Source organism: Apostichopus japonicus, chromosome 5, assembly GCF_037975245.1.
Source record: "Apostichopus japonicus isolate 1M-3 chromosome 5, ASM3797524v1, whole genome shotgun sequence".
Lineage (NCBI taxonomy): Eukaryota > Metazoa > Echinodermata > Holothuroidea > Aspidochirotida > Stichopodidae > Apostichopus > Apostichopus japonicus.
The window spans coordinates 13,138,672-13,151,628 of NC_092565.1; the positions used below are offsets into that span (position 1 = coordinate 13,138,672).

The window sequence follows — 12,957 nt, forward strand, 5'->3', positions numbered from 1 at the left end:
TGACCATTAGTGGATTTTTGCCTGTAAGTAATTTGGATTCAAAAATCTTTCCACCATTTTGTTCATCTCCGAAATAGGGCATCTTTGCTGAACAGCCCTCATTGCCTGGACTTTGTACCTTGTGATCCCTTCTTCTTTTCATTTCACCCATTAAGCACAACTTGTTACTGTGATGGTAACCAATAACAAATGTATCCATGGTGACATTCGCAACTATTACATCTCTGCATTGTCTTGCAGGAGCAAATGGAGTCTTACTTCTTGCATTATACTTAGAGGGTTGTGATATTGATGATCATATTCTACCTGAATTGGAAAGTCTTTGAAGAGGCCATGCAGTTGCAGTGTCTTCTTAATTAGAACCTTCTTTTGTGCCATATTATTTTTGATTAATTTCTTTCATTACATGTAGGTACAACCTTTTTGTAGTGTACTGACCACAGGACTGGGAAGAGACGTGCTGTTGAGCAATCTACGAGCTGCACTTGAACTGCCCACTACTCAGAGGCAGCGGGGGCTACCCGTTCCTGGGAAAGGCATCCATACCTGGCGCTCATCCTGTAGTAAGTAATGTTTATATGTACATGCTATTGTGTCTGGGCTGGGTAAAATATAATTCCTTATCCTAGGTTGCCAGGGTCAGCTCTGTGCATCATTGTCTTTGTAGAGAGTTTCAGAGTATGTTTGGTAGACCAAACCAACTGTGAATAGGAAATAACGACTTTCAAACAGCATGTGTGTGTATTTGATTAGATGTGTGTGTGCGTGAAGCTATGGGGTTGGAATGGGATTTATTGTGATTGGTGATTACCCAGTATGTGAACATAGAGCATTCGATATTATTTATAATTCCTTTTGAAACAGGATTACTGGAGCATGAAGTTGATGGACAAATTTAGGAATGAAAGGAACACATGCAAGTAGTAAAGAGGAGAAGAAACAGTTAAGTGACACCTGTTCCACTGAAAAATAACCAAGTAGATGACCCAGCTAGCAAACAAAGGCATAAAATGTAAGTACAGGTATAACTTTTGAGAATGAAGCTCATCTTGAGGAAAATAGACATCATTAAATAATTAACATACTAGACTAAAATTGCATTATGCAGTCCTATTCACAAATTTGATTTGATTTGTTTATCACGTGAATATATTCAATGTGATAGGAAGTCCTCTAAAAAAGCTTCAGATGGCTTAACAAAGTAGAGGACTCCCTGTAAAGAAAAGGAAAAAGAAAACAAAATATATAAGAAAAAATGAACATGTTCAATTAATAAGATGCAGTAATTTTTTGAATAAAGTTTCTTCTGAATGATTTTGCAGAAGGTTTATTTGTAATATTGTCTGATAGAGAATTCCATGTTTTGATTGTACGTGCCCTTAGTGATAACATCCCCATTGTAGAATTATACCTGTTATAATGTGCATTGCCTGAAGATCTGGTATTGCAATGATGAATATCACTGTTACATATTAAGTAGTCATTAAAAGCATTTGGTAACAGTCCATTCCATGCCTTATAAGCAAATGTAGCAAGGTTAACCCTAATAATGTCATCAGCTTTTAAAAACTTAGAACGCTTAAAAAGAGGATTTGTGTGGTCCCGTGGTTTGGCATGTGTTATATGGCGGACTGCTCTCTTCTGTGTAATACAAATGGGATTCAGATTGGTATATCTAGTACCAGACCATATGTTACAACAATACGTAATATGTGGCTGGACTAATGTCTGATAGAGAATCTTTAATACGTGTTGTGGCAGATAATGCTTAGGCTTAGCTAAAACACCGGTTTTTTTTGCAACTTTTTTACAGACAGTTGTAATGTGGTCACGCCATTTAAGTTAATGATCTATATATATGCCTAAAAATCTAGTACTATTGACTTGTTGTAGTCTTTTACTACCCATAGTAATATCATCATTCCATGTAAAATTTTTAGAAGTATTAAAAACTATATAGTTTGTTTTATCAATATTCAATGATAATTTGTTGCCAGCAAACCAGTCGCTGAACTTGTCTAATTCAGTTGATACTTCAATATGAAATAAAGTTCTCGATTGTGATACGAAGAAAATATTTGTGTCGTAAGCAAACAAAACAACTTTAACTTTATCAGAAACATTGGTAATGTCATTAACATATAGGATAAAAAGCAATGGACCAAGTATAGAGCCTTGTGGCACACCACATTGAATTATCTCCAGTTGGGAATGAGCATTTTTGTAGGATGTATATTGGTAGCGGTTTGCTAAGTAACTGTCAATCCAATTAAGAGGGGTTCCTCTTATGCCGTAACGGTGTAATTTATTAAGCAGAATTGTGTGGTCTATTGTGTCAAAGGCCTTTGAGAGGTCCAGGAAAACCCCGACACAGGTACTATTCTTGTCAAGAATACTATACAAATTGTCAATGGCATCAGCTAGTGCTAGCTCAGTGGAGTGTTCAGGACGGAATCCATACTGTTCCTGGCATAAAATGTTATATTTTGAAATAAAGTTAAAAATACGATTATACATAAGCCTTTCAACTATTTTGGAAAAACATGATAATAGTGATATAGGTCGATACTTTTCAAAGTTTTCTGAATCCCCTTTCTTAAAGACAGGGATGACCTTGCCAATTTTTAGCATATCAGGAAAAATACCAGTATTGAATGACAAATTACAAATGTGGGTTAATGGTTTGGTAGTAAATAGGATAACTTGTCTTACAATACCAGGCTTAAAATCATCGTATCCAGCTGCTTTATCGGGTTTCATGCAAGAGGCTGCTGTTTTTAACAACTCCTCCTCACTGACAGGATGAGAAAACATGGAATGAGTGTTAACATCAATGTTCACAGATTCCTGTGATTTACGTTTGTGGTTGATTTTACTTGCCAGTGATGGCCCCAGATTGACAAAAAAGTCATTAAATTTATTAGCAATGTCATGGTCGGTGTTAATCTCTTTGTCACCATCCTTGAAAAAGAGGGATACGATGATTGTTTATGACCTTTACGGAGTAGTTGGTTAATGGTATCCCATGTGCCTTTTGGGTTACTCCTCGCATTATCAAATTTATTGTTGAAATATAATTTTCTAGAAAATTTGATAACATGATTGAGCTTATTGCGATATTGAGAATAAATAGTTTTATTTACACCAGATGGGTTCTTAATATGTCTTTTAAATAGCTTATCTTTTCTTTTGATAGAAACTAGAATACCTGCAGTAATCCACAGGTGTCTCTTTCTACGTTTCTTAGATTTGGTGATGCATTGCTCAGGAAAGCATTGATTATATATGGTTTGAAATTGTTATAAAACATAGAATAGGCAATGTTTGCATCAGTTTGGGATGAAACATTTTCCCAAGAAGCATCTCGGATTGTTGAGAAGAAATTCTGTACATTTGTTTTGCAGTAGATCCTCACATACATAGGGCCCCTTTGCCTACTTTTGTGTATGGCAGTTTGGAGAAATAATGGATAATGGTCACTGTTACAAAGATACCAGTTATTAGTTTGCAGTCATCATTGGTTATAACATTATCTAAAAGAGTTGCAGAAGTGCAACCCACACGGGTAGGTTTGGTAATAGTAGGAAAAAATCCACTGGCATATAATAAGTTTAAAAAGTCAGCAGATTTAGTATTGTCAGCAAGATCAATATTATAATGACCCATAATGTATGCACTATGTTGTTCATTCGGGAGTTGGGTTAAAATTTTGTTTACGTGTGTCAGAAAAATATGCAGTGAACTTTTTGGAGGCCTATAAATTATGCCTATGGTATAATTTTTCATTGCTGATGTTATGTCAACCTCTATGAACATTGACAGAATCATTGAAAATGCTTATATCGTTTCTGAGTTTGAAATTTAAATCGTTGTTAACAAATGAACAAACACCGCCACCTTTCCTTTCGGGACGATGCCTTTCAACAAGTGTATAGTTATTGATATGGATTAGGGGGGATATATCTGCAGTAAGCCAGGTTTCGGTAAATCCAATGACAGAGAAATCCTCCTTCAATAGAGACATGAATGTAGTAATGTCGTCTAAGTTTTTGTTGAGGCCTCGACTATTATGGTGGAATAAAGACAATATGTGTTTGCTAGACATCTTGTTGTATGAAACAATATCGTAGTAATTGCATGCGATAGCTTCCTCCCCTATTTCAAGGTATTTTGCAGCTTGCATTGCTATAAATAAATAAATGTATAACATGAACGCCATCATCTTTGCATAGGTTCTGCTGAAGAATCCTTTGTTCTGACATTTCTCGCTCTGCTGAGATTAGGAATAAATGTTTTCTTCTTTAGTCTGATAGTTTGAAAGCTGTCTTCGTCTAGGGATATTTGCCTTTTGTGGGGTTGGATGTTTCCCCTTTGTGTGCTTGCACCCTCCATCTGCTGAGATCCAGTCTCCGGTTGTGTTCTCCGTTGTTCTACTACTTTTTGTGTTGGCAATGTCGTGTTTTGTTCAGTTCGCTGTTGTTGGTGGGTTTTCTTTGACTCCTGGTTTGGATTACTTGGGTGTCTGGGGTTCGGGTTATTGTTCTTCTTTGCTGTTGAATCTGTGTTTTGTTCGGATTTCTGTGCCCTGACCTCGTTAGCTTCTTGAATAGCGTGATCGTCCTGTTCAACTGACCCAGTTACTAATCCCTCAGACTGATATTGTGTCATGGCGATACTCTTCAAACGTCTCAGGACGATTAAAGCTTTTATGTCCAAGTTCTTGGCATTTAAAGCATCTGACCTTTGGGCAATTAGCTTCCCGGTGCCCTTGGGCATCGCAAACTTTACATTTGTTGTAAGGACAGTTTCTCCTGATGTGATCGCTTTCCAAACACAAATTGCATACTTTAGTTTGACCATTGTGCTTTAAGTTCATATTAATCCTGTTAATTCTAATTGCGTAAGGCAAGCTCTTGTGTTCTTCAGGTAGTTCTAACTGTACATATCGTATTCTGTTCTCGATATTTGGGAATCTGGGAAAGGTCTTTCGTTTTCATTCGCCTCTTATTTTGCACCCATACTCACAAAGTTTTCCTGTTAGATCTTTGTCCTGTATGAATGAAGGTACTCCGAAACCACTAACAGTTAGGAACGTTCTGTTGACACCAGTAGAAACTGATTCCCATTCACGAGGAGTCCACTGTCCAAAATAAGATCAGCTTGTTCCTTTGCTTTTAATGTGATAATCCAGCATCCCAAAGATTTCACACAACTTGCAATTCCATCTCTACCAACATCATTCATGATAGCATACAAAGTCTCAGTATCTTTATATGAACTGTCGGCAACTCTGATGCTACACTCCTTTAATTTCTCCACTGTCGCAGAATCCGTACTAACAATCTTGTAGGCTAACGAACGTTGCAAGACGTCATTGCCGAGATCTCCAGCGGAAAAAGTATTCCAAAATTGGAATAAAATAAAATTTTCTGCTAAATATTGTCTCAATTAGTGTCTCAAATAATACAATTTGCAATGATGTAGTGAAAACCACACTCTATTTAACCTCGGAGATCGTTAGAAAGTAGAAAATATAAGAGCTCCTCAAGGAACAGTGTTAACAGGTTGACGGTTGGTTATCCAATAACGGTTGGTTATCCAATTTTTTGACTTCATGAAGTCAGACCAACTTAAAATTGATCTCAAGGATTGGGCTTTTTGATAGGTCTATTTATATGTAGAGATATGCACTAGTTAATTGCAATTTCAGCCCTCCAAACTAGTGTAGGGATATGCAATAGTTTATTTGCAATTTCAGCCCTCTAAACTAGTGTAGGGATATGCAATAGTGTATTTGCAATTTCAGCCCTCTAAACTAGTGTAGGGATATGCACTAGTTTATTTGCAATTTCAGCCCTCCAAACTAGTGTAGGGATATGCAATAGTTTATTTGCAATGTGACCCTTCAAACTGGTGTAGGGATATGCACTAGTTTATTTGCAATTTCAGCCTTCAAAACTCCAGGAAGTTGCGGGTAAGGAACCTGAAAAAGTTTGTGGTCAGGACCATTGACAACGTGGTTTATACATGAAATCTAAGATTTATGTATATATCCAAAAATATCAGTTATTTTTATTAACTTTCCCTGCGTCAGTTTATCATCAAAAGCTCTATGAGGTAATAAAATGTTTCATTTGTAACTTTTCTAAGATTTTGACTGATATGATGCTTTTTTTGTAGTTTGACGTGAAGTTAGGTGTTGCAGAAAATGTACGTTTGCAGTGTATGCTGTGGGCAGCTATGGAGACCAGGTACAATCAGGTAAGTTCGTTCCTTACTTTCTAAACATCTTAGGTCCAAGCATGTGTTATATTATGTGATATGCCTGCTACTACTGTACTAGATGGAATAATTATTTCAGTATGTGAACGAAGACGTTACAAGTATTCATATTTGCTTGCATTTCATTTTTATATTGTAGGTGATTTCTGTTGGTAGACAGCATAAGGCTAGATAGGTTGTACATATTCTGCGGTATTTGCCAGTAGCACCCTCAGTTTTATCACAAGTTTTTGTAGTATAAGATGGCCGTGTCCATGTGTTCGATAAAGGTAACTGTTGTGTACATATTGTTGTTGGCGTTGGTACATAATAGTATTCCATGGCATTGGGATTAGTTGGTCGTATGTACACTTAAAGTTGTAATAAATAAGCTGTATTGATTCCCTTCAGCTATCATCTATTGACAAAGCAAATATTTTATTAGATGGTTATGGATTTTGGACAAATTTAAGATTTTATATCTTATTTTTTTTTTATCATATGTCAGTTATAGCCATGATTTTTAGAATAGAAGGTTAATTTTTGACATGAGATGCATTGTGGGTTGCATGGCATAAGCATTTAAAAGAGCCTTCTACTCCTTAATATTAAAGGAGCCATACACTCTTTCATATTTTCTGAGCATTAAAGGAGTGTTCCAACATTTAAAATGTTCTTTGAATATTCAATATGTTTGCCTAGCATTACCCTTCCTGCAAGTTGTTGACCAAAGCAAATCGTTAAAAGCAAAGATGTCATAGAATATGGAGGATTTTGAATTTTTTGCTTTGAATCTTGACAGGTCTCAACTATGAAGTGTGGCCTATTGCCGATCAGTCAAGATGCCTTGATTTGTGGTGAGATCTCTATACTATGACTACACGGAGATCGTGGTCGAGGAGGAACAGAAGGATCAAATCATCAGGGCCCCTGGACCCAAAAACAAGATCCTATTCTTGTGTAACCATGTATCGTCTGCTGTGGTGGGTCCATAGAGGAGGCGTACTTCCTAGCCCTCAACTGTGTAGCAGCATGTGAGATACAGGTAAAGAATTAGCTGGACTTGGTCCAACGTGGTCTGATTGCTTGTAAAACTTAGCAGTGTGAGGCCAAATGTTTTCTGGTTATGTTACAGTTTGTTCATTCTCCTCCATTTCAGAATATTTTGGAGACCTGTGAAAGTTACAAAGTTTTCCTTTTTTAAGCTGTTTTTTAAAGAGCCGGGAATGGGGTAAGGGGGGGGGGAGGGGGTTAGGGTTGAAAATGGACAAGATTAGTCAACTCGAAACAAAGTAAATGGTATGGATTGAGTTAATCTTTGTTATGACCCTCTCCTCTGAGAAATTTTCAAACTGTTTCCAAACAATATAATCAATTTGGAATTTTTGTTGTCTTGGGAATGATTGTATCTCCTAGCCTACATGGAACTTGATTTTGCCATTAGCATAGTCTACTTCTGTATCAATATGTAGTCTTTACACTCTCCTCAACTCTCTCCACCCCCGAAGATTCTGCTTCTGTACAAACCTTTGTTTGCTATATTCTGAGTCAAACTAGGCTCTGAGTAACAGCAGAAAGCCACCCGCAATAGCAAAGCCTGCTCCATGAAATGAAAAGAAAATAACAGCGGTTGAAAAAGTATGTTTGACTGGAATAATTGCTAGTCTTGATGCGACTTGCCAAATCGGATTTATGGATTTGGATGAAGGCATAGTAGGGGATGTTGGCTTTCTAACATGTATGTGCACTAATATTGTTGACATTCAGCGATAAAGTTCCCATAATAGTCTTTTTGATGTCTGACCACAAGGGCAAGGTTACCCACCTGGGAGATGTGTTTCATTATTGACCTTGGAAACCAGGGTCTTTTGGCTAATGTAAATCCTTAGAAAAGCTACCAGTTGAAACTGTGGGAAAAATTTCCCTTAGAGATCATTCATGAAAGTCATAATTGAGTTTTCTATTTGTATGTCTTGAAGGTTCAGCAACACACTTTACTAGTGGGTTAGGATTTCAAGTGGTGGGGGAAGTGGGGGGGTGTTGATGGGCAGGAATGGGATTACTTGGTCCTCTCTTCTCCCTGCAGCATCAAGAGTTGGTTGTCTGGGTTTTGTCAACCTACAATTTTATCAATCGGAGTGTGTGTGTTTTTTTTTGTCTATAGTCTGGGTAACAAACAATGGTCGTTACAAAGCGGATTATCTGCTTTCTAATAAAGTTACCCTTAACCTAACACGAATATAGTCGATAAGTATTCAAAAAGTATTCAAAGATTTCCTTAGTATTCAGAAAATTTACCATATAACACACAGTACAAAATAAGTATTCCAATACTACTACGAATAACTATAAGCCTTCGTCAGAGCCAAAATATGTAAATGAGTGAAGTATTCGAATACCTGTTAGGTATTCAAATAGGTATTCAAATAGGTATTCGAATAGGTATTCGAGTAGATTTGGAATAGCTATTTGAATACTTAGCTCATTTACATATAAGTATTTGCTAATTTAAATAATTCGGCTCTGATGAATACTTATAGTTACTCGAATACTTATTCGCTAGTATTCAAATACTTGTATGCTAATTAGTTATTTTATGAAGGCTTAACAGGTTTCTGAATACTTACTCGAATACTTATTGAATACTTGTATGCTAATCAGTTCCAAGTAAGGAGAGTTAGGAATTTGGCCAGCTTGTTGTCCTAGTTATTGATTAAAACTCTCCAAACAAATAATGAGAATAACCAGAATTCTGAAGTCTCCTTTTTTATTCAACAACTATAAAATTACAAAACAAAACAAAAATAAAATACAGCTTCTTCAATTTCACGTATCTTGGAGCATTCTACACTTGTATGCAACCCGTTTGTTCTTCTCTTGTGGCTGTGGCTCTGTCCACTGGTTTCTGCCACACATACTGTGAATGTACTCTGAACATAAAACAAATAAAAATAATTAATAATGATAGGGCACAAATATACATTGGCACAATAACCACCCACCAGAAACGAAAATATAATATATAATATTCAGTGCATAATACAGGGACATCGCAACGCGGGGGAGAGATGGGTGGCTTTAGACCCCACTTTTTTTGCAAGCAAGCATGTTTACACATGTCTTACAACATATCACAAAGTTTATATATAACCTTACTAGCCCTCACCCCCACTGTAATAATTATTAAAATGATGAAAAATTTGGCTCCTTGCATATAACCACATATGAAAAACAGAAATGTAATCACATTAAACCCTGCATGCCCAACACTTAAATGTTTTGCATTTTTATAACACTTTTTCAATGGTAAGTAAAATCTCTGTAGTAGGGTAAGAGAAACGTCAGACTTGAACGTGAAGTTTGACTAGGTAAAACTAGGAAAATCCAAGTACTGAATGTCCAAATAATTACCAAACATAGGCATTGCCACATGCACCCATAAGAATAAGCTTAACTGTAGTAACCCTATAAGTTTAGGCCTAAACAAGAAATATACTACACATGTAGCCTTGTCTTATTTTAATTTGATTATTAATTTCTATTAACTGCAAATATGCTGTTTATCATGGCACAAGACAGGAGAAAATTAGAAGTTGAACTTGGTTATTGTGCCACTGTCAGAAAGTTGCATATGATTACACATAGAAATGAAACAGAAAAAAGGTCAACAAACCACTTATTTTGATGATTTTTCTAGAATACGGCCCCTTTCCTCTCCACTTTATCAAGCAGACTGCATTTTCAGTTGCATTTTCTTTGTCCATCACCGACTCTGTACTAACTTGTTGATCTTTCATCCAATAAATAACACATTTTTGAGGCTTGGTCTTCTTCGATGGGTCAACAATATTTTCCATATTCTTGGATAACTGCAGCAAGTTCTGAACATTCATTATTGGATATTTAGGCCTAGGCCTATCGCTGTGGGATAAAATTTATTTTCTTCCAAGTTTCAGCCTAATGTTAATAAAGTTCAGTCGGGCTGCAAGGACTGGAATAAATTTAGTCCGACTCAAAAACTGAAACATTTATTTCTGCTAACTCAAATTCAATCTGCTAATAAAAGTTGAATAACATTCAAGAGGAATAAATATCTATTCAAAAGGGAGTATTAGGCACAGAATACTAAAACAGTAAGTCTATGAATATGATCGATGAGATTTTGGAAAGGCTTCAGTTTTCAATCCTGCGTGGTATATTCAAATACTGCCGCGCCTGTGCACTTCACCTTGGCCAGAAAGCGTATTATAAATACTAATGTGATGACACTAACATCATGAAAAGAAAGCTGGGATACTCCTGAAGGTCTTTGTAAGTTTGATGAGCTCAGCTTGTGCCCGCAGGCGTCCACAGGATTCTGTATCAAATCGTTTGGAGAAGAGGCTTATAAACACAAACTTCCGTTTTCCTGATAGTGTTACGATGCTTCTATTGTACCTCATACATATTGTACATAATGCTTTTGCCTATTTGCTATCAAGGTGCCTTGCAGAATCCAGGCATTGGTTATATCTACCATAGAGACGTTGACATCTTTTTGTTCATTAAAGAGCAAATTATCAAGTAGCCAAGTTTGGTCCAGTTTTGTTGACAGACAAATTTTTGTTGTTGGATAGGAACAAATGAAGAATTATTGCCCAGACAGACAGTTGCTCAAATATTTGCCTGTTGAAGGAGAAGTGCATTTCTGTGTTTGTTCTGTAATGGCAGTATTTAGCTCTTTTGTCCCTTGACAGAGAGATGGAAGACAAAATGCTTCAATTGAGAAGGATTCAAAGGTTTCATCAAAAGGACGAAAATTCAAACTGGATTTAAGCTAAAAACGACTCTTTAGTGGGTCTTGTATTTTTGAAGCATGAACGCCAAACGGATGGTTTCTTCGGCAAATCATGTACGATGTTGCATGTCGTCCTCTTATATGAAATTGTTGAGTTTCAAACCTTGGATGGCATATACAAGATGACAAATATAAGAATCTCCCTAGTAGTGTTAGGACCAGCAGAGCAAAGTCAGCGACGAGAAACGACAAAGGAGGAATAAGAGAGATTAAAGAGTCGCTCGTAAGACTTGTGTTCGATAATGTAACAACAAACTGCATTCAAACACTTTACCGTATGCTAATTATTAGTGTCAGATACATGCCGTAGGCCTGGATAATGTCATCCACCTACCGGATGAAGTCAGAGACAAGGTCGGCGAAGTGACTGCCAAGGACGTAGGTGGGGTCAGTGAGACAGGACACAAACTGAAGGTGGGTGAACTGGAGTTCGAAGCCATGATGAGACATTTGGACAACATAAGATTTCAAAATGCAAAAATTCCAACTCACTTGGCCTGCAACGTCTGTGCAGCAGACCAACTAGCCTTATTTGCATTTAAAGATCTGGGCAGACATAGCAAGCATTTACTATGCTAATTGCCAACCGATGGCGTCGCTAGTTAACGTATGAGGTTTTTGATCATATGTGTACCAAGCTAATACGCTTTATTAAGTGAGATAATTCAGTGAGAAGTGAGTTGTAGGAAGTCAGTGTGGATAAGCAGGTAGCTTCGTTCAGTCAAAGTAAACAGCTGTGACGTATCAGGATGGTTGGATACACCATTTGATTTGATTTGTGTCTTACTTGAAACTCTAATTGTTACAGCTTGATACTCTCTTAGATTCAATATATATAGTATTGGCAAGCTCTTGGCTTAATAATCAGAATGGTTTCATACGCTATTGAACATAATCCAAACGTTATCGGTTTGGGGAACTTCATGAAGCTCCCTACAAGTGATCTGTCGCACACTCCACCCATTTTGAAAATATTTTCAAGATCACTTGCATCCAAAATTGTGCAGTACTTCATGGAAATGGCATAGAAACGGAATGTTCCAATTAGTTTGTCCTGAATGCACCAAAGACAGCGAATGTGTGAGATTTTCAAAGAGCTAGATACTTGTGGAAGACTTGATATGTAATCATTTCATAAGTAAAACAGCAAAGAAGACAAAGATGGAGGAATGTTGTGCTGCTGATGTTAGATGTAAGAGTGATTTAGATCTGCAACCAGCACAAAAATTTGATCACAGGAACTTTTTAATTTGTTACAGGGTTACATAACAGGCAACGTGTACGGCCAGCCGTTTGTGAGACATGAACTGAAGCCCAAGAGCGACGTCGCCTACCCAGCAGCCTCCACCAACTTCATCTACATCTACGACAACGAATTTGAAAAGAGCAGATACGAGTCACCGATCAAGATGTTGAACAGGAGGCAGGCAGAGAAGACGAAATGGCTGAACACGCCAAACACATACTCCAAGGTGGAGGTAGCTCCAAAGTACGCCAACTGGGGAGAGAAAGGGGAAGACGATCAAGGGCTACAAGACAAAGATACACCTGAGTAGTAGTGACATGTAATTGGTGGTAGGCACATCATCCGTTTGACAGAATCACCCGACACAATCCTTAATTTTGGGCAATTTGGGGACTTTGACAATTCAAGACATCGAAGAGGCACTTGCCAAGGTGATGAAAATGTTTTGATTTTAGCACTTTCCAGAAACAAAAAAATCTAAATCTAAAATGTCCTACAGATGGAATTATCAGAAGTTAGTCATCCTTTGTTTGTTTGCTATTTATTTAGCAAATGTTTGATCTTTTCAGAGGGAGAACAGGGATAGAAGGGTTGTTGGGGGGAGGGGGAAGCG

At 37.2% G+C, this 12,957-nt stretch overlaps 1 protein-coding gene across 1 annotated transcript in view; it reads left to right on the top strand.

Moving 5' to 3' along the window:
• Nucleotides 1–12,957, top strand: part of LOC139967719 (uncharacterized) — a 36,853-nt gene that overhangs the window by 12,898 nt on the left and 10,998 nt on the right. The window contains exons 13-18 of the mRNA XM_071971752.1: nt 413–563; nt 865–1,012; nt 6,181–6,261; nt 7,064–7,306; nt 11,396–11,512; nt 12,358–12,775. The gene's annotated coding sequence lies outside the window, so the exon portion shown is untranslated. The remainder of the gene's footprint in view (nt 1–412; nt 564–864; nt 1,013–6,180; nt 6,262–7,063; nt 7,307–11,395; nt 11,513–12,357; nt 12,776–12,957) is intronic.